The sequence below is a fragment of the Zea mays genome, unplaced genomic scaffold (genome assembly GCF_902167145.1).
Source record: "Zea mays cultivar B73 unplaced genomic scaffold, Zm-B73-REFERENCE-NAM-5.0 scaffold_313, whole genome shotgun sequence".
NCBI lineage: Eukaryota > Viridiplantae > Streptophyta > Magnoliopsida > Poales > Poaceae > Zea > Zea mays.
Window position 1 is genome coordinate 17,501 of NW_023366941.1, and position 19,007 is coordinate 36,507.

Below are 19,007 nucleotides of genomic sequence, written 5' to 3' on the forward strand. Positions count from 1 at the left end.
TCAGTTACGCAAGACGGGAAGAGAGTTTCCTTCTTCAGAGTCCTTTTATCCCACCCAATATTAAGGAGAATGTGTGGGCCTTTACTGAAAGAAGATTGTTGATCCCCTTGCCGACTCATTCCATCCTCCCCCCGGTGGGTCGTCCTCTTATTCACTCTCGCGAGCAAAGAAGAAGAGAGACAGCATTCAAGCCAGCAATGGACTGAGGTATGAGACGATAAAGGTAAAGAGAAGGGGCGGGCCGTCGTTGGTGCATAACAGATCTTTCCTATCTACGATCTTTCTCGGTGCATAAGCGGGGCTTCGCGGTCGAAGTACCACATAAGCAATAAAGCCAATAGACCTTGAATAGCCTGTACGAAATAACTTATGAAGAGGATTTACTAAACTAAACTAAACTAAACTAAAGTCTCAAAATCTTGTAAGCAAGTTGGCACAGCGCTTTCAATCAATCTCGCTCATCTGGTCTGCCCTGCCCGGTCAGTAAGAGGTTTACTGATTGCACCGTACCTTTTTTATAAACCTTCTATAGGTTAGCCCGATAGAATTAGAAGGCTATAGAAAAGTGAAGCTTTAAATTATGACCTAGGAATCGGTTAGCCATACGTTTGATTAATTCTAAAGGTTAGTGAAATGCCGATCGATCCCTCGGTCTACCCACAGTACTCGCAAAGAACAAGTTATGCTGGTTTTGCATCTTATTAGTCTTTATCGATTTCAATGTAAGATAAGAAATGTTAGATTTGTTGATGGATGTACACAGATATATAATATACTGGGACTTTCGATACAGAGTGAAATGAACTACCAGCTTTCCAAGGAATCCCGTCGTTCTTCCTTACTAAAAGACTATTGCATGCACCTGCATACGCAGCTAATTCTTGTAAGTAGTTACAACGTTTCCTTCTTTTATATATAGGCATTTCAAGAGGCCCTTCTCATTTTCTTTGAAGGAGTTGCTCTTATTTATCTTCAGGCTGCTTTATCTAAGAAGGATTCTTCTGCTCTTTAAAGGAGGTTTTTTGATTTAGGTTGTTAAGAATAGCAATGTTAGGGGAAAGTAATTCATTGATGTAGCCGACTTTCTTGATGATAGGAATCTACATTCGTTCTCAACGTGAAATCCCGTCTTATCTGCTTAGCCGCCTAGCGGAGTTGCCTGTGTGAGGCATCAAAATAGCCTTCCCAGCGAGTGGATGAATGGAGCGAGAAGAACTTAGAATTGATTTGTTTTCTACCATTCCGGAACGTCGATCTATAAATCTTCCATGCGTGGATGGATAAGCCTGAAGGTGCTACTAAGTGGTCTAACTCTAATCCCTGGTAACGCTTTCCTATAAGGCCTTTCTTCGGACTCTTTTACTTGGGTGGGACTTTTATAAATAAATAGTGGAGACACTGCTGCTACAACTCTATTTCCTCGCTGATGGATTCTTTCCAATCTTCTGAGGGGCGAGGGCGTATGCGTGTGAACGCTTGGTTCAAGCTCTTCGCATAGACATGATCTCGGAAGACTCGTTTTTAGACCGAAGCGATTCTTTGAACCGAGTTCTTTCTCTTTCTTGCGAATGCTGATGGTTGGATTCAATGTTCTGGATCAGGTCCCTTGACCTTAGCGGCCTCGTTCTTTAAAAAAAAGAACTACATTCAGTCAGTGACACAGCTATTGACTCAGCTGTGAAGGAATGAATGGCGAATCGAGGGAGGAATATGGTAAAAGCTATGCTCAAAAGTAGGTGGTCGACAACATTGGTATCCCTTGCCAACTCTTGACCAGAGATACAAAGCACCTGCAGCTGAGGCATATCTCAGTAGCTTGCAGGAAGAGAAAGATGTACTTAAACACTATAGATCTTCGCGTGATCCGCATCCCCCAGACCAGCCAAGCCAATAGAAGAAATAGAAAAGAAAGGCTTCATATACTACATTAGATAGCAAGTGGAAGGATTTGCCAATGCGAAATTGAATTGAAATTGAGTAGTAGGCACTTTCTTAATATCATGCGAACGGAAGGCTGGTATCGATGCCCAGGCTATATATACGCTATTAAATAAATTCTTGGTGTAACGTCAGTCAGCAAAGAAAATAAATAAGAATTTCATAAAGAATGAAAGGCAGGAAACAAGGAGAAGGAAGCTAGCAAACAATATGAAGGAAGACTTTAAAGCCTTATTCGTACTCCACGGGACCACGTATAATAGTTTCTTCTGAATGGAACCGTACCGATCTACTAAACGAAGGTGTTCACGAGAGGGAAGGGCTTATCTTCAAATTCGGTATCAACTGAGCTCCAAAATTTCATTCATAACAAAGGAAATGGCACCGAAACAACTTATCTGCAACCCTGACACCAGCAAGCACGGGCAAATTGATCCTAAAAACCAAAGGGCGTTAGCCAAGTCGAGGCTTTTGAAAAGCCTTACCTACAACGCGAGTCTCCTATTATCAACCATTCTAGTTTCAAAAAATGTTCCCATCAGTGCTGCTACTCGACTTTCTCATCTCCTATTTCTAGTTATCTTACAATTAGAGTAGAGTCAGGTAAAACGAATTGTGAGGATCACTTGCTTACCACTTAAAAAGTAACGAACCACCCACAATTAGAATTAGAGTTATACTAAAATAAATTTCCCGGTTATTCTAGAAGTTAACTCTTAAAGTTGCGCGGGTAGCTCTCAGGCCTATTACTCCAGGCACACTTTTCTCAAACACTACGTTGCTATAGCTATGCTTCCTCAGACTCTGTTTGACTCCCCTCTCAAGCAGGTAAAGAAGCTCTTTCCATTCTTGCCTAGTGACTAAGATTTTAACACTTGTTGTGTCAAAGATTTTATCATAAAACACTAACTGAAGTGTTAGAGGGATTCACTTTCGATAAGAATCCAAAAGCAAGTTCCCTATACTACCTTCTTTCCCTCCTCTGTTTCTGTCTTTAAGAGGCAGTGCATCCGGCAGGAATCGAACCTACTTTTTTACCCATTTAGCCTTTCTAGGTTGGTGGGCGCTTTCACCATTCAGCCATGGATGCTTTAGCGAGTGAACTAGGTTTTTATTTGAGAGCGAACTAGGTTTTTAGTGGTATTACTTCTCGAGCTTCTATTTCTTCCGTTAAGGGAGATTCGGGAAAAGATGGAATAGGAAGACGTGTTTCCAGAACGAACAAGATACGGGTAGAGAAGGGGAAGTTAGCAAAGTTAGACAAGATTGGAATGGGCATAGGAACATGTATTGATGTACCAGATCGGCTAATGCTCCCAGGTTGATGCGATGTATTCCACCAGTTGACTGGAGACTTTATTATTGGTATATCGATCGGTCCAGCACGGATTGAAATAGGAGCCGGTTCGACAGGAAGCTTTTGAAAACGCAGTGCACCCAGGTAAATAAGGAACAAGATGAATACAGAAGTTAAACGAGCATCCCACACCCGAAAGGTACCCCACATAGGCCTTCCCCGAAACCCCCCAGTCACTAACGTAAACAAAGTAGAAAAAGCACCAATTTCTGTACCGGTTCCGGAAGAGCGAAGAAAAAGGGGATGTTTTGTTAATGGGAACAAGGAACTGTTTATAGCTGTCGCGATATAAATAACTATACTCATCCGAGCCGCAGGAACATGTACATACGAAATACGAGAATTTCCACCTTGTTGAAGATCTGGTGGTGCTACCCGAAGACTTAAATGAATAGCCATCGCTGTTAAGAACAACCGAGATCCAATGAGAATTTGCGCGTAGCTTTTTGTCTTTGACATAAAAAAATAAGGTTGTAATAACGAAACTGACATTTTATTTTTCCTTGCCTTGCAAGTGGAACAAGAAAGACTATATAGTGATTTTGATTCTATAAACAATCAAAGGATTTCGCATGCTTTCCATGGAATGCCGGAATTCCCCTTGCTTAGTTTTCGCTCCGCTCGTGCGTGGCACTCCTTGCTTGCGGAGCGGCATATCGGAAAAAGAAGGATTTACTTTCTATACGGGCCCGTCCCCTCTTACCCCTAACTAACGATTATGCTGCTCTCGCCTTTTTGTAATCTTCTCTTTCCAAAATTCACTACTAATTTTGACTACCTCCTTAGTCACCCTATCCACTCTCGTCCTGTTTTCGGGTTCCCTTTCAGGGGATGAGGATATTTCGATGATTTCTCCCTCCGTAGGTGGAAAACGCGTGGGTGAGTAGAGTCTGTGCTTTGCTTTGGGGGGCACCGGCAAGAAGCTTCTCGGCCACCCTACTCTGACTTGATTAGCTACTTACTAGTAACTAGGATCGTTCAAACAGTCAGTCAGCAATGCGTACTTCTTTCCTAGTTGAGTGGATCTGCGTAGCAGAGCCCAATCTTCTACCACAAGCTCTGACCTGACTTGTTGTACTTGATTCACCCACGTAAATAGACAAGGGCTTTCATCCCATAAAAGAGAAGTGAGTCCGCATGTCGGCAAATGATTTGGAATTGGAACTGGCCACAGAGGAAACCGAAGCCCTAACTCCCCATTCTTTCTATCTTACATCGCCATCGAGCCCTGGCTGTAGAGTCACAGGTTTCTAATCGCAATGGATTTCTGTTTTCTTTGGCTTTTCCATTCGCTTCGTTCAACCGATAGATAGCTCGGCTTCTATTAGCTGAGAATGGTTTTGTCAAGGAAAGGTTTCGCTATACAACAACAATGAACTCACTTCTGATCAAATTGGGTGAATCGGTAATCTTTCTCTGTCTTGTGAGAGAGAGTCACTTGCTGTATTGAGAGCGGGTGGGTGACATGCATTAAGCGAAATCAGTTGTTATGTTTTTGATCTTCTTTGCGCGAGAAGACCCTTGACTGAGGAGACGTGTTTGGCTTGGATGATACCGCTATGCTCCTATTCACTTTCAGAGACCGCTCTGAGTTTGCCGCAGGCAACCCTTTCACTAAGAAAATTTTCGCCATTAACGAAATGCCACTATTCCACAATGCTTCTTTGATTTATGTGTAGGAGCGGTAGTAGTGAAGAAAATGGAGGGAGAAGAAAGAAAGCGATGTGACACGAGAATAGATCACATCCGACAGCCAGCCATGCCATTAGATAGATCCGCTCTGAGTCTTCTGCAGGATGAGATCCGCTTGGTCTTGTGATAGGGGCTTGAGGAGGAAGAAGAGGGGATTTCTGAAAAAAAGAATGAATCTCCTTATTTATAGGGAACAGGACGTGTGACTTCCTCAAACGAAACGAATGTGGCTTTCGTGATAAGGCAAATCCTTCGTTCGGTACAATCAACATATTGAATCTACGCTCGCTCGGCTCGGTGCTGAATGAACTCCTTCATTGATTCCGGGCTGCTCGTAGGGGGACTGTGAAAGCAAGCGTAGGAGATCAAAATGTGAGTCCGATGGGTAAAAAAGGGAAGCAGGAAAGGGTTCTGATGTGAATTCTTCTTGTTTGTATATCTATCTGCTTGAAAACCTAAAAATTCTTCCCTTATCACACTACACTTTCTCTTCCTTATTCCATTTCACTGAGCTAAGCAACACTTTTTCACGTATTCACCTTAGATAAATTGGTCATATTGATCTGTCGTCTTGTTCTCGATAGGAACTTGCTGCTGTCTTGGTTGGTTTGAGAGCAGGCACTGTCTATATATCCAAAACCGGAGGAGGGATCACAGACGATCGGAGATTTTGGATTGAGATGGATGGTTGTGCTTGAAGTTACGAGTCGGGTAATGCTAAGTTGAATCGGCTGATCCGTTTCATCCTCTTTCGGCAAAGGAAGTTGGACTTTAGTTAGCTAAAAAAACTGTACCAGCAGCCTGTCTGTGCCCTTTGAGTCTATAGCCGCCAAATCTAAACCTCGTACGGCTTCTTTTTTCAATGATCGGTGACAATGAATGCTACGAATGTTCGCTTCCACTAATGTCGTCTAAGAATTGTGAGGTGCCCATAGCTTCCCGGACCCGGAAGAAGAAGAGTCATTGTCGTTTCCTGACCGATATGGATGCACCCCTCGCCTCGGGAAATACCACCAGTAGAGTCTGCGGAAGGTGTCGTTCAGGAGAGATGCTGGGCTCTAGATATGCGAGTGAGATACCCGCCCTCGGTCATGACCTGGGTTGAAGAAGGAATCTATGTTCTTGGAAGCAAAGAAAGAACTCCGGTATTCCGGCCTTAGATTTTTGCTCTGTAGGGGCTACCCTATGGGCTGTTATCTCAAGGTCCTGGTTAGGCTCTTCTTGTTGTCTCTTAGAGGCTAAAAAGAATTGTCTCTTGTGGGAGTGCCCAATAAGGATGAAGAGACCTGGTTACTTGAAGGTACCTTTATAAATGAATAGTGAAAAGGTTACCTAGCCTATGATCCTCCATATCCTCCAGAGATTGACTACGAGCCACGGGATACATATTGCCCAAATTGAACCTAAAAGATGGACCAAAAGAGCATTTGGCGAGGTTCATCGCTCAGCGTGGAGATACTTCTGGAAACTAAAACTTGTTATTTAGGTTTAACCCTCGTCGCTTACCCACATAGCTTTCTCTTGGTATACCTACCTCTGTGCCTCCTAATTCCGTGAAGTCCTGGGAGCATATGTGCGATTTATTCAGGCGGATTCCGACCTTCCAAAGAAAGAAGTCAGTCACTACTGACGACTTGAGGAAATGCATCCAGGAACCGACAGAGAAAGCCCAGGAGTTCATTGCTCGATTCAGACTCTTGGCGATGCAATGTTCGGAGCCTATTCCCAAAAAACAAGTCTCTATTTGATTGCATTATGAATTTCGAATTCCTCTTGCTCCTGTCGGGATAACGACATTTGCGCAGTTAATAGAACGAGCTTCAGAATTTATGGATATTGGAGAAAGAGGTGAAAGCTATCTCATTCCGCTCAAACTAAGTCGTGACAGACGTTTCAAAAAAGTTTGTACCACAACCACAGTAGATGAAGAATAAGGGCAAAGAACATAAAGAGCAAAAGAAGTACAATTTCTATCTCGTTCACACTGAAAAGTTGTTTGAAGTTCTTATGTCCTTTGGAGCTCTCGAGTTGCCTGACTCCGATTAAAAACCTTTTCCAGGTGCTGAAAACAATTCCTGCTACTGTCAGTGTCACAGGAGGATGGGTCACGGCACAGGCTATTGTGGAACACTGCTTGATATTATTCAAGATTAGATTGCTAATTAAGAATTAGACTAGTCCCCAGAAGGGTAAAAAAAAAGATCCATTGCCGAATCTGAAAGAGTACAGTCCAGAGACGGGCAAAGCTGTCCAATTGAATGAAGCATAGTGCATCTTTCATTAAGTGAGATTCCAATTCCATCTGTTACGGCTAGGAAGCGGATGAGTGGCCGTATTCGACCACCTCTTTATCTTATCTTACGGCTAGTTCCTTTAGATTCGGGAAAGTTTTCCATTAGATTAGGGGAAGGGAGAGAAATTGTTTGTTTATCTTCCCTTTTTTTTAACCATTCTTCTTCTCGATAGCCAGATAGCATAAGAATATTGTTACTAAGAAAGCAGCAAATCCCTTCTTTCTACGAAGAAGCTAAATAGACTTAAAAAAAAATTACCTTGCAACAGAAGTTTTTTTTAGTAGTCCACTTTGACTGATAGATCCCAGATCTTCAATTACCAGCCCCACCCTATTTTGGTAAAATAAGATATGCGTAGCGCTTCATATGAACATGCCTCTATCAATTGAGAGGCTCTAACTGAGCTCTTGAATGCTCTTAGGCTACCGTAACGAGAAGAATGAATTCCGACGCGAGCATTCCATCTTACAGTAATCCCTTCCTTTTTCCCTATTGATTGATTATCCGATTTGAACCAACAATTCATCCTTATGGGGATGCTACTTTCCGTGTCGTGCCACCACTTGTCCTTGTACGCGGTAAAATATATAGTATAGTATGCTTTCTATGAAAGCTCGTAAGATCCGCTGACAAAACAGAAAACCAATTCACTCGCTCAGTCTCTTTGACTAAATGGTTAAAGCACTTAACCGGCTTACCTTTTTCAGCCGTACCGTGGGTCAAACTCTGTATGTAGATAGAGCCCCTATGCTCCTAATGTAGAGCTGGAACTACAACAAACAGTTACCGTGGAATCCGCGATCACACATGAGTTACAGTTGTTTTTCCGGTGAAGCTAGTACTTTACTTGAGTATACCATACTTTTTGTGTTGGAAACACCATTGTCACACGGGTCTAATAAGAATATTGACTGGCAGGTGAGCTAAAAGCCAACACCTGAGTCAGTCAGTCTTCCACTTCAGTTGCTGGTTGGGTAGGTCAAACCGCGAGTACGAGATAACTCAGAGGCACTGTAATACCTATCGATGTTGGTTGTCAGTCTTCGGCATTGATTTTCCTTGAGCGGAGGAAATGGTGCTTTGTCGATCCGATTTCTCACTTCTTCTCTTACGAGATTTCTAGTTTCATGAAAAGAGCGCTCTTTCTATCAACGCAGGGCTCAGACCTTTTTACAGCAGTTGAATGGGTTTAGCTTAGAATTGAATCATGCCCCCGCAAGATTGGCTGGCCATTGAGGACTTGTTCCGATGAGTTTAAAAGTGCCGGCGAGGCACGGGCTTAGTAAGTGAATCGGCAAGTTGGTCAGAAGTATGAACATGAGAAATACGCAATTTACCAGTAGCAACTTGATCTCGAACGAAATGGAAGTCAATGGCAATGCGCTTCATACGAGAATGGAACACGGGGTTGGCGCAAACATAAGTGGCACTTACATTGTCACAATAGATGACTGGAGTGGGTGAGATTGGAACTTTCAGCTCTTGAAGAAGATTCATGATCCAATTGACTTCAGCGGCAGTGGAGGCAATGGCCCGATATTCGGCTTCGGTGGAGGATCGAGCAACTGTCTTTTGCTTTTTATAACTCCAAGAGATAGGATTGGCTCCAAGGAAAACAACATAAGCTGAAGTGGAAGTTCGATCATTAGGATCACCGGCCCAATCGGCATCTGCAAATGCGTGAAGAGTGCGAGGAGAATTCTTACGGAGCAAGAGACCTTAGTCAAGAGTGCCAACTAGATATCGGAGGAGGCGTTTTACAGCACACCAATGAAGTGTGGATGGGCAATGCATGAACTGAGAGAGCTTGTTGATGGCAAAGGAGACGTCAGGACGAGTCAAAGAGAGATATTGTAAGGACCCAAGAGCTTGACGGTATAATTTTGGATCAGCCGGTGGCGAGCCATCTGATAATTTAAGCACTTCAGTAGTAGCAATAGGCGTTGAGACAGCCTTGGCATCAGCCATGTTAAGTCGATGCAAGAGGTCACTGATATACTTCCTTTGAGATAAGAACAAGCCATTAGCAGTGTAGTGAGCTTCAACTCCAAGGAAATAAGAAAGCTGGCTTTATAGAGAATCGTTTGGCAAGAGTAGAGATAAAAGCATTCACTTCAGCTGCTGCGGATCCAGTGATGATTATATCATCAACATAAACTAGTATATAAATAACCTAACCTAAAATGGGGAGTTAAGTATAAACAATGAGGAATGTGAGGAATCCTTCATATACTAAAAAGGTACGAAGCTCGTTATACCAAGCACGAGTGCCGAAGGCCATAAATAGGCTTATGCAACTTGCAAACATAATCAGGAGTCAAAAAGTCTGAAAACCCAGGTGGTTGTTCCATGAATACTTCATCAGTTAAAGAACCCTGCAAGAACGCGTTATTTACATCGAGTTGGCGAATAGGCCAACTATTAGTCACAGCAAGAGTAAGCAATTTACCTAGATGCCATTGACTTATTAATATTAATAAAAAAACAACATATGTTGAATCTGACTCGATCCAGAGGTATTTCCAGCCCTTGGAGTGTGCTATAGCGATAGCCGTCCCCAACCCACTCTGCCTGATATGCGAATCCGCTGCCCAACGAAAGCGCAAAGCATCCATGTACACTCTGCAGTTTCGAAAGATTCCTCCGGTCCTGGCTGACCTCTCGAGCATCCATCTGTATTAACTTGAATCCATCCAGGAGGTGGAGGTTGCCATAGAATAGAGTGGATCACCGGAGCTTTGCGTGGTTTCCCTTTAAGCCCCAACGCCCGAAGTCTAAGCAGATCAGTCTGCGAAAGTGTGCTTCGAGCCCAGTTGAGCTTTCCAAGTTCTCACGTGCGGATGGGAGGCGCGAATGCTATTTGCCAACTGGTGACCCTGCCCGAGCAGTTCAGAAAGTTCCTCTTCCGTCTTCTCACGAGCAGACAAAACTTGGGTCAACTTCTGGATAAACTTCACTTTGCTTTTCAATTCTCTCGCTGGAAGAACCCACTATATGACAGGCAACTGCCACTGGACTAACATCGGAACCGAAGACCCAGGCAAGAATCTTCTCTGTAAGAGACCTTAAGAGGTTCTCTGTTCGCACATCCGTTTTCTTGCTCCTCGGCTAAGGGCCTTCGTCTATTCTTGGCAAGCCTTCTTGTCTGTTCTAGTTGTTACAGGCTCCCCGCTCCATCAAACAGTCCGGTGGCAAGGTCGGAAACATGATTCCTCTTTTTTTTCAAAGAAAAGGTTGTCGATTGGTCCATATTCAAATAAGGCAACAAGAGCTTCTATCGGTTCTACTTGATTCTTCCTCTCAACCAGTTCACTTCTCCTTTCCAGCTCGCTATCCTAGTTCTGGCTTTGGAAAAGCATATGTTGGTTGCCTAGTGATGGTGGTTACCTTTGCCAATAGCTCCCATCTTCTTGTGCGTAACCGAAGTCGCGATCAGAAAGGTATCTTTCCGGACACAGAGGGACCAATCTTATCCCTTACTTAACTTGCTGCTGCTAGCTCACATCCTCTAACCTATCCAGCTTTACCAGTGAGAAAAGCTACTACTACAAAATATGGTCCTGCCCTGCGGGGCTAGTTCTTGTTTTCGCTAATCAGCATCCGGGGCCTCAGCTCCGCTCCGATTCGACCTGCTTCCTGGAAATCCCCAATGCACCAATGTACCATTGGCAGATCCTTCTTTCTTTTAAATATCATATATGATCGAAACTAAACCGATATGACTTTCTCCGGAGCATCGCAATCCGAGTTCCTGGTGTACCACCCTTGCTCTCCGAGGCATATGACTTTTCCAGCTAATCCGTTAATCCTATGACCGGAGGGCTGCCTTGCCTTATCGATTATCCCCGTTCGAAGTCGGCTTTGCTTCTGCTTGTTTTAGCTTATACCCCTGATCCGTATATCTGCCTTGGCCCCGCTTTGCATTCATAAATGTCACTATTCGTCGAGTGCTTCCTTACCTGTTTATCACCAGCTCCCATTGCCAACTCTAAATTACATGAATTTCACTAGTCCGCCAATCCAATTAGGATTGTCCTCCCGTCGGTTGCATCGCTCCTGCTCGCAGTAGTCGTTTCTTTGCCGGTGAATCAATTTCATTTCTTCTAAACAGAATAAGGCCGGCATCCTGCTCTCGACTATCCCTACCTTGGTTGGTAAAGTTACTACTCAAAGGATGGCTTTTCTTTCCTACCTACTATTGTATTTGATTCACTTCTTTTCAAATACGAGGGTGAGGGATATTCCTCGACCGGTTCCAATACGAGGATTGTTCCTTCTTTACTAAACTAAACAGTACCTGCATTGCATCCTGTTAGGAAGAAATGGAAAGATATTTCCATTTCTCAAGTCTTCCACGAGCTCTCTCTCTTTCGTAAACCGCCTCTTAAGGTCGAAGATATAAAAATCATACTAAATATAGTAGACAGAACCAACCATTAGCCCTGTCTCTTGCTGTGATTCCATTCCGCCAAGTTAGCTCGAAAGCAAGTAAAGAATTAGCTCAAGTAAACAGAAACAGAAAGAATCAAAAGAAAAAGAGCAGCAAAGCTGGAATGAACCTTGTCTAATAGTATACCTTCTTCGATCTCACGACCCAGGTAGCAGTAGGCAAGTAGTGAATCATACCCCATTCTCTAACTAGAACTCCGGGTGAGCTTTTCAGGGCTATGACGAGGTGCGAAGCAAGGGAAAGCGGTCTTCTTTCCTTTCATGGACCTTTATGAATCGATAATATGAGGAAACGGATGCTCCAAAGAGACAGAGTGGCAAAAAAGTAAAGGTAGAAGGGGCAGTCGTCGCTGAGCACCTTTCTTTCCATTTTTCTAAGAAAGGGGTGGACATCTTCAAGGCGATTCCCGTGGGGCCTGGTCGCACAAAGGATGGTAATTGCACAATGGCCCAAGTCTACCCAATTAAGAAAGGGAGCCAGGAATTGTGGATAAAAAATAAGAAAAGAGAAGTGTTTAGCCGTACCAAGCAGGCACTTCTGCCGCCGACTCCCGCCAGGTTGGTTGGCTACCTGTCCATTCGGGGGTGGGTATATAGGGTGCCCAAGGACTCCGGTCTAAGGGCGGCCTTCTTCGTTTCCCGAGTCAAAGACTGGAATTCCTGGATGGAGAATCTGCCTCAATACAACGTGAGCTACTATGCCCAATGGGGACTTCCCCTGCTCTATCAAAGAGGTTTTCCACTAGCACACGACCAACTATCTTTTCAGACTGTATCGCCGTTTATCTTCCTCCGGCCACGAAAGGGATTTTTGCTTTTGGTGAAAAGAGTATTCCTTGGAAGCAGTATCGTAACTGCTCTATTGCGACGACAGAGAAGAGAGGTATTTTGGTGTCCCCACGACTTATATACGTTACGAATTAAGTAGTTGCATCGAAACTCCTTTTCCTTCCTCCTTCAAAAGAAATGCATCCTTAAGCTCTTTCAACGTTAGAACTATAAGATAAGGCTTTGACTATTTGAATTCGACATCAGTAAGTTGGACCAACCTTGAGGAAAGAGAGTAGCTTAAAGGAAAGGATGGAAATATTAACGTATCAATGGATGGAAACAGATACAACCTTCAAGCCAAGCAAAGAAAAACAAGCAGTTAGCCGTATCTGGAATGGTGTCCACTTACAAAGAAAGAGATCTAGATCTGGAAATATTCTCATCTCACAACTCCTTAAAGGATACCCCCGACCCTGATATGGAGATAGTAGTAGCACACACAGTCGAGTTCTCTTTTCCTTTCGAGTAAGCAGCACCGAGCCATACCTAAGCTAAGATATGAGAGGCTAGATGACCTTGGTTCTTACCTCAACTGGGAGAATATGATATCTTCTGATTCTGGCATCCGAGTAGAGTAGTAAAGTCCTATACCGCAAGACCTGGGCAGCATATAACCATAGCTTTCCAATCCTGCTTCCTAGCTTGAGGAGAGGATGTTTTCTACGATATATTTCTTCCCTTGCCCCGTGCAGATATGGAAGCCAAAAATGGTATATCCTTGGCGGTTTATTTCTCACTTTGTAGTGGTAACGGGTTCATTCTTCGCGGAGATGAGCAGAAGAGATTCTCCGTTGAGACAAAGTTCTTTATTTCTGGCCCTCCGCTGGCGGTGAATCAAGGATCTATCCAGGATAGAGCTGCATTTTCTTCCAAAAACACAAGCGCAGCACTCTCCTAATCCTAATTTCTAACTAAAACTACTTCTTCCTTTCCTTCTTCAAAAGATAGGAGAAATGACAAGCTAAGAGAAGTATTGGTACAAGTATCGGTAATGCTAGCCTGTAGTGGGATTGCTTCCTTCGAATAAGAATAAGGGATGCGGTATCAACTCTAATGACTCCTATCTTTTGAAAACCAACTAACTCCCAAATTCCTGTTCCTCTTCATTCTCGTAAAAGAGAGGATGGATTGAGATAAAGTCTATCTCATATAGCTGTCAAAGTAGTACTTGCTATTTTAGCTTGGGAAAGTGGATTTCTTTTTGAAAAATGTTTGTGCTGGAAAATGACTCAAGCCTATTTTCCACAGGGAGAAGAGAAGAAAAAGTCTATCTCCCCTAGTGGGAAAACCACGGAACCCTATTTTCGCTTGGGCGGCAGGCTCGATTGACAAAAAAGTGTATCTCACCTAGTGGCAAAAGTAGTACTTTTGACCTATCAACTCAGCAACTTCCCTGACTTGACTGGAATTTACGTAGATGAGCGATGCGTTTTAGTAAGATCTTCTGAGATGAGAATCGACTGCTTTCCTGATGAAGTGAGGGTATAGGGAAGTATATGCACAGCACACATACAGAGATCCCTGAAACCAAGTAGATGACAACAAAAAGAAGTCCCTGAAAGCAAGGAAGACTTAACCTACATGGCCAACAACACTTCCTCCTGAATAAATGTCAGCTCTAACTTCTTCTGAGGGGAGCAAGTGAAAAAGCGCAAGTACAGATTCGTAGGTTCAGCTTTAAGCAAAGTGCTCTCATTTATGTGTTTTGCATTGTGAAATGAGTCCTACTTCCCGTTCCTAATTCCTCTTTTAGAAGAGATGTAGCTTGCCTTTAGTGGCTGGTTCCATCATTTTGGGGCAGCATAAGATTTTAAAGATGGACTCCCTTTTTTTCTCGAAGGTTGATTCCTTGCGGAGAACGATAATAGCCTGCCTCACTCAGAAATGGATGGCATACATATAAAGGTGAAGCTTCCTCCGAAAAGAGTTCTTATCGTGGGTGCGGGTCTGTGTTCCCATGGTTGCTTGGTTGAAATAGTCTCTTTGCTTTTCAGCCGGTTCTCATCTAGCCAGTTCGTTATTCATTTCTATATGATCAATGGAGAAGGTCGGTATCCTTCTTCCTAGCTTGATTGGTCGCCCTGATTTGATTTCGGTAAGGGAGGCAAGGGAAAGGTTTCTTCCGGGCGGCTTACCACTTGATTGATCCATATGTTCCAGGAACTTCGGCTTGGCCGGAGGATCAGATTTCTTTTGAAAAAACTGAGTCTCAATGGGAAAATCGTCCATTATCGCTTTTTCCCTCGTACGAGTCAATTTCAAATGAAAAACTTGATGCTCACTATACGGCAAATGTTCATTCTCGCTTTTTCCCTCTAGAGAGTCGATTGACAATTCAAATTCTTTATCTCGCTATACGGCGAAAGTCCATTTTTTTGGCATGAAATCATCCCATTTCGCTAATAAAAAAGGCTTGAGGACGAAAATCCCGGGATTCCATACTTGATTCTTTTCTTCAGACTCTCGTACGAGGGAAAATCTGGTTGATAGCGAAAATCACGGGAAAACGGACTAGGCGGAGGTGGGAACTCTACTTTACTTTAATGGGAACTCATTATAGGAAGGATTGGTAGGAAGCAAGTCCATATTGGTACCAGTCTTGTTGCGATGAATGGGATCAGGATCAGTCAAGAGAGAGTTCTCTTCTAGCGAGTGCCGGTAGTGAGAAGCCAGCTCTATCTCAGAAGTGAGCTCCGTAGACACCCGGGGAATTCTATTTTTGTTGTGATAGTGGGAATAGGCCCTGATCAAATAAATACATATATAGGGGCAGGCCCGAGTCGATCAATGAGGATCAGTAGCGTGTCCATAATCCAAGAATTTTTCTGTGCCAGCTTAGCTTAGAACCCGCATAAAGATGAGCCTTAACAGTGTGCTTGCTATTGAATATGGAAATGAAATGAACAGTCTCGAGTGTGGGTCGTGAACGAACCCTGTAACGTATCCAATCCAATGACAAAAAAAGAATAAATGGGTCTGTGACTACTTGACTTTGTTTCACTTCCAGTTTTGAATGGAATCGATGCCATCCTGTCCTTTCAATGCTATGAGGCTGATGGTGGGACGAGCACTAGCAAATGGAGATTTCTCGGGCCAATCCAAGAACTGCTTGCTGACTTTGAGTTTCCGATGAGCAACTCACTCCTATAAAGAGTTCCCAATTTCCATACTTAACTTAACTTAACTTAACTTATATAGGCGATAGCGCACCGAGCGCGGATCTATCTTAGGTAGAGGAATATGAAAGTCCGGAATATGAATCATGCCACTGTCTGTCTACGTCTACTAGACCCGCACCTACTATTCTTGAGTCAAGAGAAACCTTAGAACGGCACTCCAGAAAGAGAGATACTAATAGTAAATATCCAGATCCAGATCTACTTCCGAGCGAGCAAATAGTCACCATAAGGTTCCAATAGAAGAGATGGCTGATTTCTTGCATACCATAGTAGATAGCCCGGCACCCCAAAAGAAGGACAGTGGGATTTGGTAAGAACCATTAGATGGCAGTAGGAGTCTTCCACAATCTTCAAGATCAGCTAGGCGGCAAGCAAGGAAACTCTATTCGAAATTAGATACCCCGCCTTTCAAGCAAGAAGACTAACCCCTCAACCTATGCAGAGGAAACTGTCTTGAAAGCAGACTGGCCACCCGAAGTAAGAAACCCCTTGTTTTTGGATGATAGGAGATTTTCCGTTGATAGCCAGGGAGAAGAGAAGATCCATTTCCATATGTCATTGCGAGTCCACTATGAGAACTAAGATCGGGAACTACCACTCAAGGTGAGCCCTTAGAAAGCCAGATTTGTGGAGAACGCGAACATGCGCGGGAGACTGAACACACCGTTTATCTCTCTGGCACACCTTTCAATGAATTCCGTGCTACCTTACCGTCTCTAGTACGAGATTCTGGAGCACATCATTCTTTCATGCTAGCCCAGCGGCTATGCTCAACTTGATATCATTTGATACCGTCACTCCTACTTGCTGGAAATACTTGTTCTTGAGTTGGGTCGACACCTATCTTTCTTTTTTCATGAAATAGCTCAGTCCATGGAAGTGAGTTCTGGCATGATTGCTAGCACGAATGCTTTAGGGATAAAAGCGCTCTAAGCTCTACTTGATAGTCTGGGGTAAAGGCATAGAGATCACTAGAAGTAAGTTCCGGGCCAACCCTAAATAGTTCTTCTATCTGCTTCGAGAAGAGGAGATGCTTTCATAATCAGAATTAGTAAGGGAAAATCTGGTATTCATCCATGTACGAGATGAAGGAACGCAGCACACTTCCTTCTAGGTCGCGGGCCATAGGCCTTAAGAGAACTAAACTAGTCGAAATCATGAATAGCACAGGCACCCAGATATTTTTGGATTCCTCACAGTGACTCTTTTCTTTCTGGAATCATTAAATAGCTCTGGCAACCCGGGAAGGCCATCCCAACAAGTGGGAAAACGAACCTTGTAGGTGGGGTTTCATGGAAACAAAAGGATTCTAATCCGTTATGGAATATGCATCCTGTCCCGTATTGGAAGTAGAATGAAGTGAGTGGAAGGGTATCATTTCTGTTGGAACAGTATCTAATCCAATGAGGAACTACGCCATGTGACGAATAAAATAACTTTGGAGCTGAGCAAAGCTAAGGATGAATGCAATGCAATCCTGAATCCAATGAGGAACTACGCCATGTGACGAATAAAATAACTTTGGAGTGGAGCTATTGATTATTGAGGGGAGGTGAATTCCTTCTACCTATCTGAGGATTCGGCATAGACTTTTGATTGGACTGTACGAAGATCTGTCTTGTTTCGCGATGCGAGGAAGAAAGCTGCTCCGCTCTGAGAGGTAGAAGAATAATCCGTTCTCGAGTCAGGGAAGCACGGCATGGACAAGGAAGTCAAATCCCACGAACTTGGCACTGTATCTCTACCTATGTAGATTTATTTGGAATAGTTCGATAACCAAGGAGCACATACCCTTGTGGGTGAGATTGGAACTCATATCCTACCACCTCTCTACTCGTATTATTGGATTGGCCTGGGCCTAGAGCTGTAGAATCAGTAGTAGCCCGTGGGGAATCAGCGGTAAGCAGAACTTGATTTGAACGGGGCCCACTAGACTTACTTCTCTATTTCATGATTTCATGTTATAGCGCGGGCTTCCATCCCTTTTGGAAGAACCAACTGGGGACGGAACGTAAAGGCTCACTCATCTAGATCCGGCACATCACAATCCATGGCTAGGGCTAGATGATCACCGGCATCATCAACAATAACAGCATGACCCGGCTGGCATAGGGTTCGGCTTATCTGTCTTCTATCGCTCTACGAGAAGGCTCTATCGCTTCATCCTTTTCAGGATCTACCAATGGCAGTATTCGGTGATCTGGCCTGTCCTTTGAGAACAGTGACTGGAAGGATGTCCTACCGCTTAGGAGTCAAGTATCGGATATCTACTTGGATGAAATCCGGTCGGGTAGAAGCATTTCTTGTGATATCGGGAGAAGAGATGGGCTCATGCTTTACACTACTTCCCGAGGTCCACTAGAAAGGATCTTCTTACTAGAAAGGATCTTTACGACTGTTCCCATCAACACTTAGAAGAAAACGGAGAACTTTTTTGATCTCCAAGAACCGGCCCAGTAGCCCCCGAACTAAGGATCCATCCAATACTGCTTACTTCATATCTCCTAACCCAAATGGATTTTCGACTTCTGCATTTCAATGGGAATTTGGGCATCAACCGGATTTTACTTAAGAGATCGGGACAAAGAGTTCGAAAAATCGGAGTTTTAAGGATAGAAATCAGAAGTAAAAAGTTTTCCATGGCCCGGCTGAAAAGCGCTTTAGCACCCTTGACTCCGTGGAGATGCAACCTTTTTTCAAAACAATTGACCCTCCCAAGGTAGTTGGCTAGTCCTCCAGGCGCCAATAAAAGAAAAAACAGACCTACCAAGATCTGGAACTGCATATTCATAAAAAGCGTATCCCTGAAAAGAACATATATATCCGCGGGCACTCTACTTAGTTAGCTGAAAAGCGAATATGGGATTTTGCACCATAAGCAGATGCTGGTTTTTCAGATTGGAAATCTACTCTCCCAAGCTCCACTCGATCTTTTGCAACTCTTGGTCCCCTTAAAAGTTCTCGGGGGCGCTTAGGCCAGTCATAAAAAGAGTAAATAAATAAATATGTCCTGAAAAATGCCTTGAAAACTCTTCTCTCCTATCCAATGAGCTCTAAAAGGACAAGCCTTTTTCTATAGACGAATCGGGCCTAGAACTCACTTTTTATATCCTACGCTACATTCATTATCCCAAGAGGGGCTGGAATGGAACGACGGATAAAGCTTCTAAAAGCGGGCTTCTAGAGCATGTTCCATTATCCAGGTAAGAAAGAAAGACTGTTGCACTCGCTCTTTGAGCTGCCTGCGATCGACGAGGTTGATCGGGT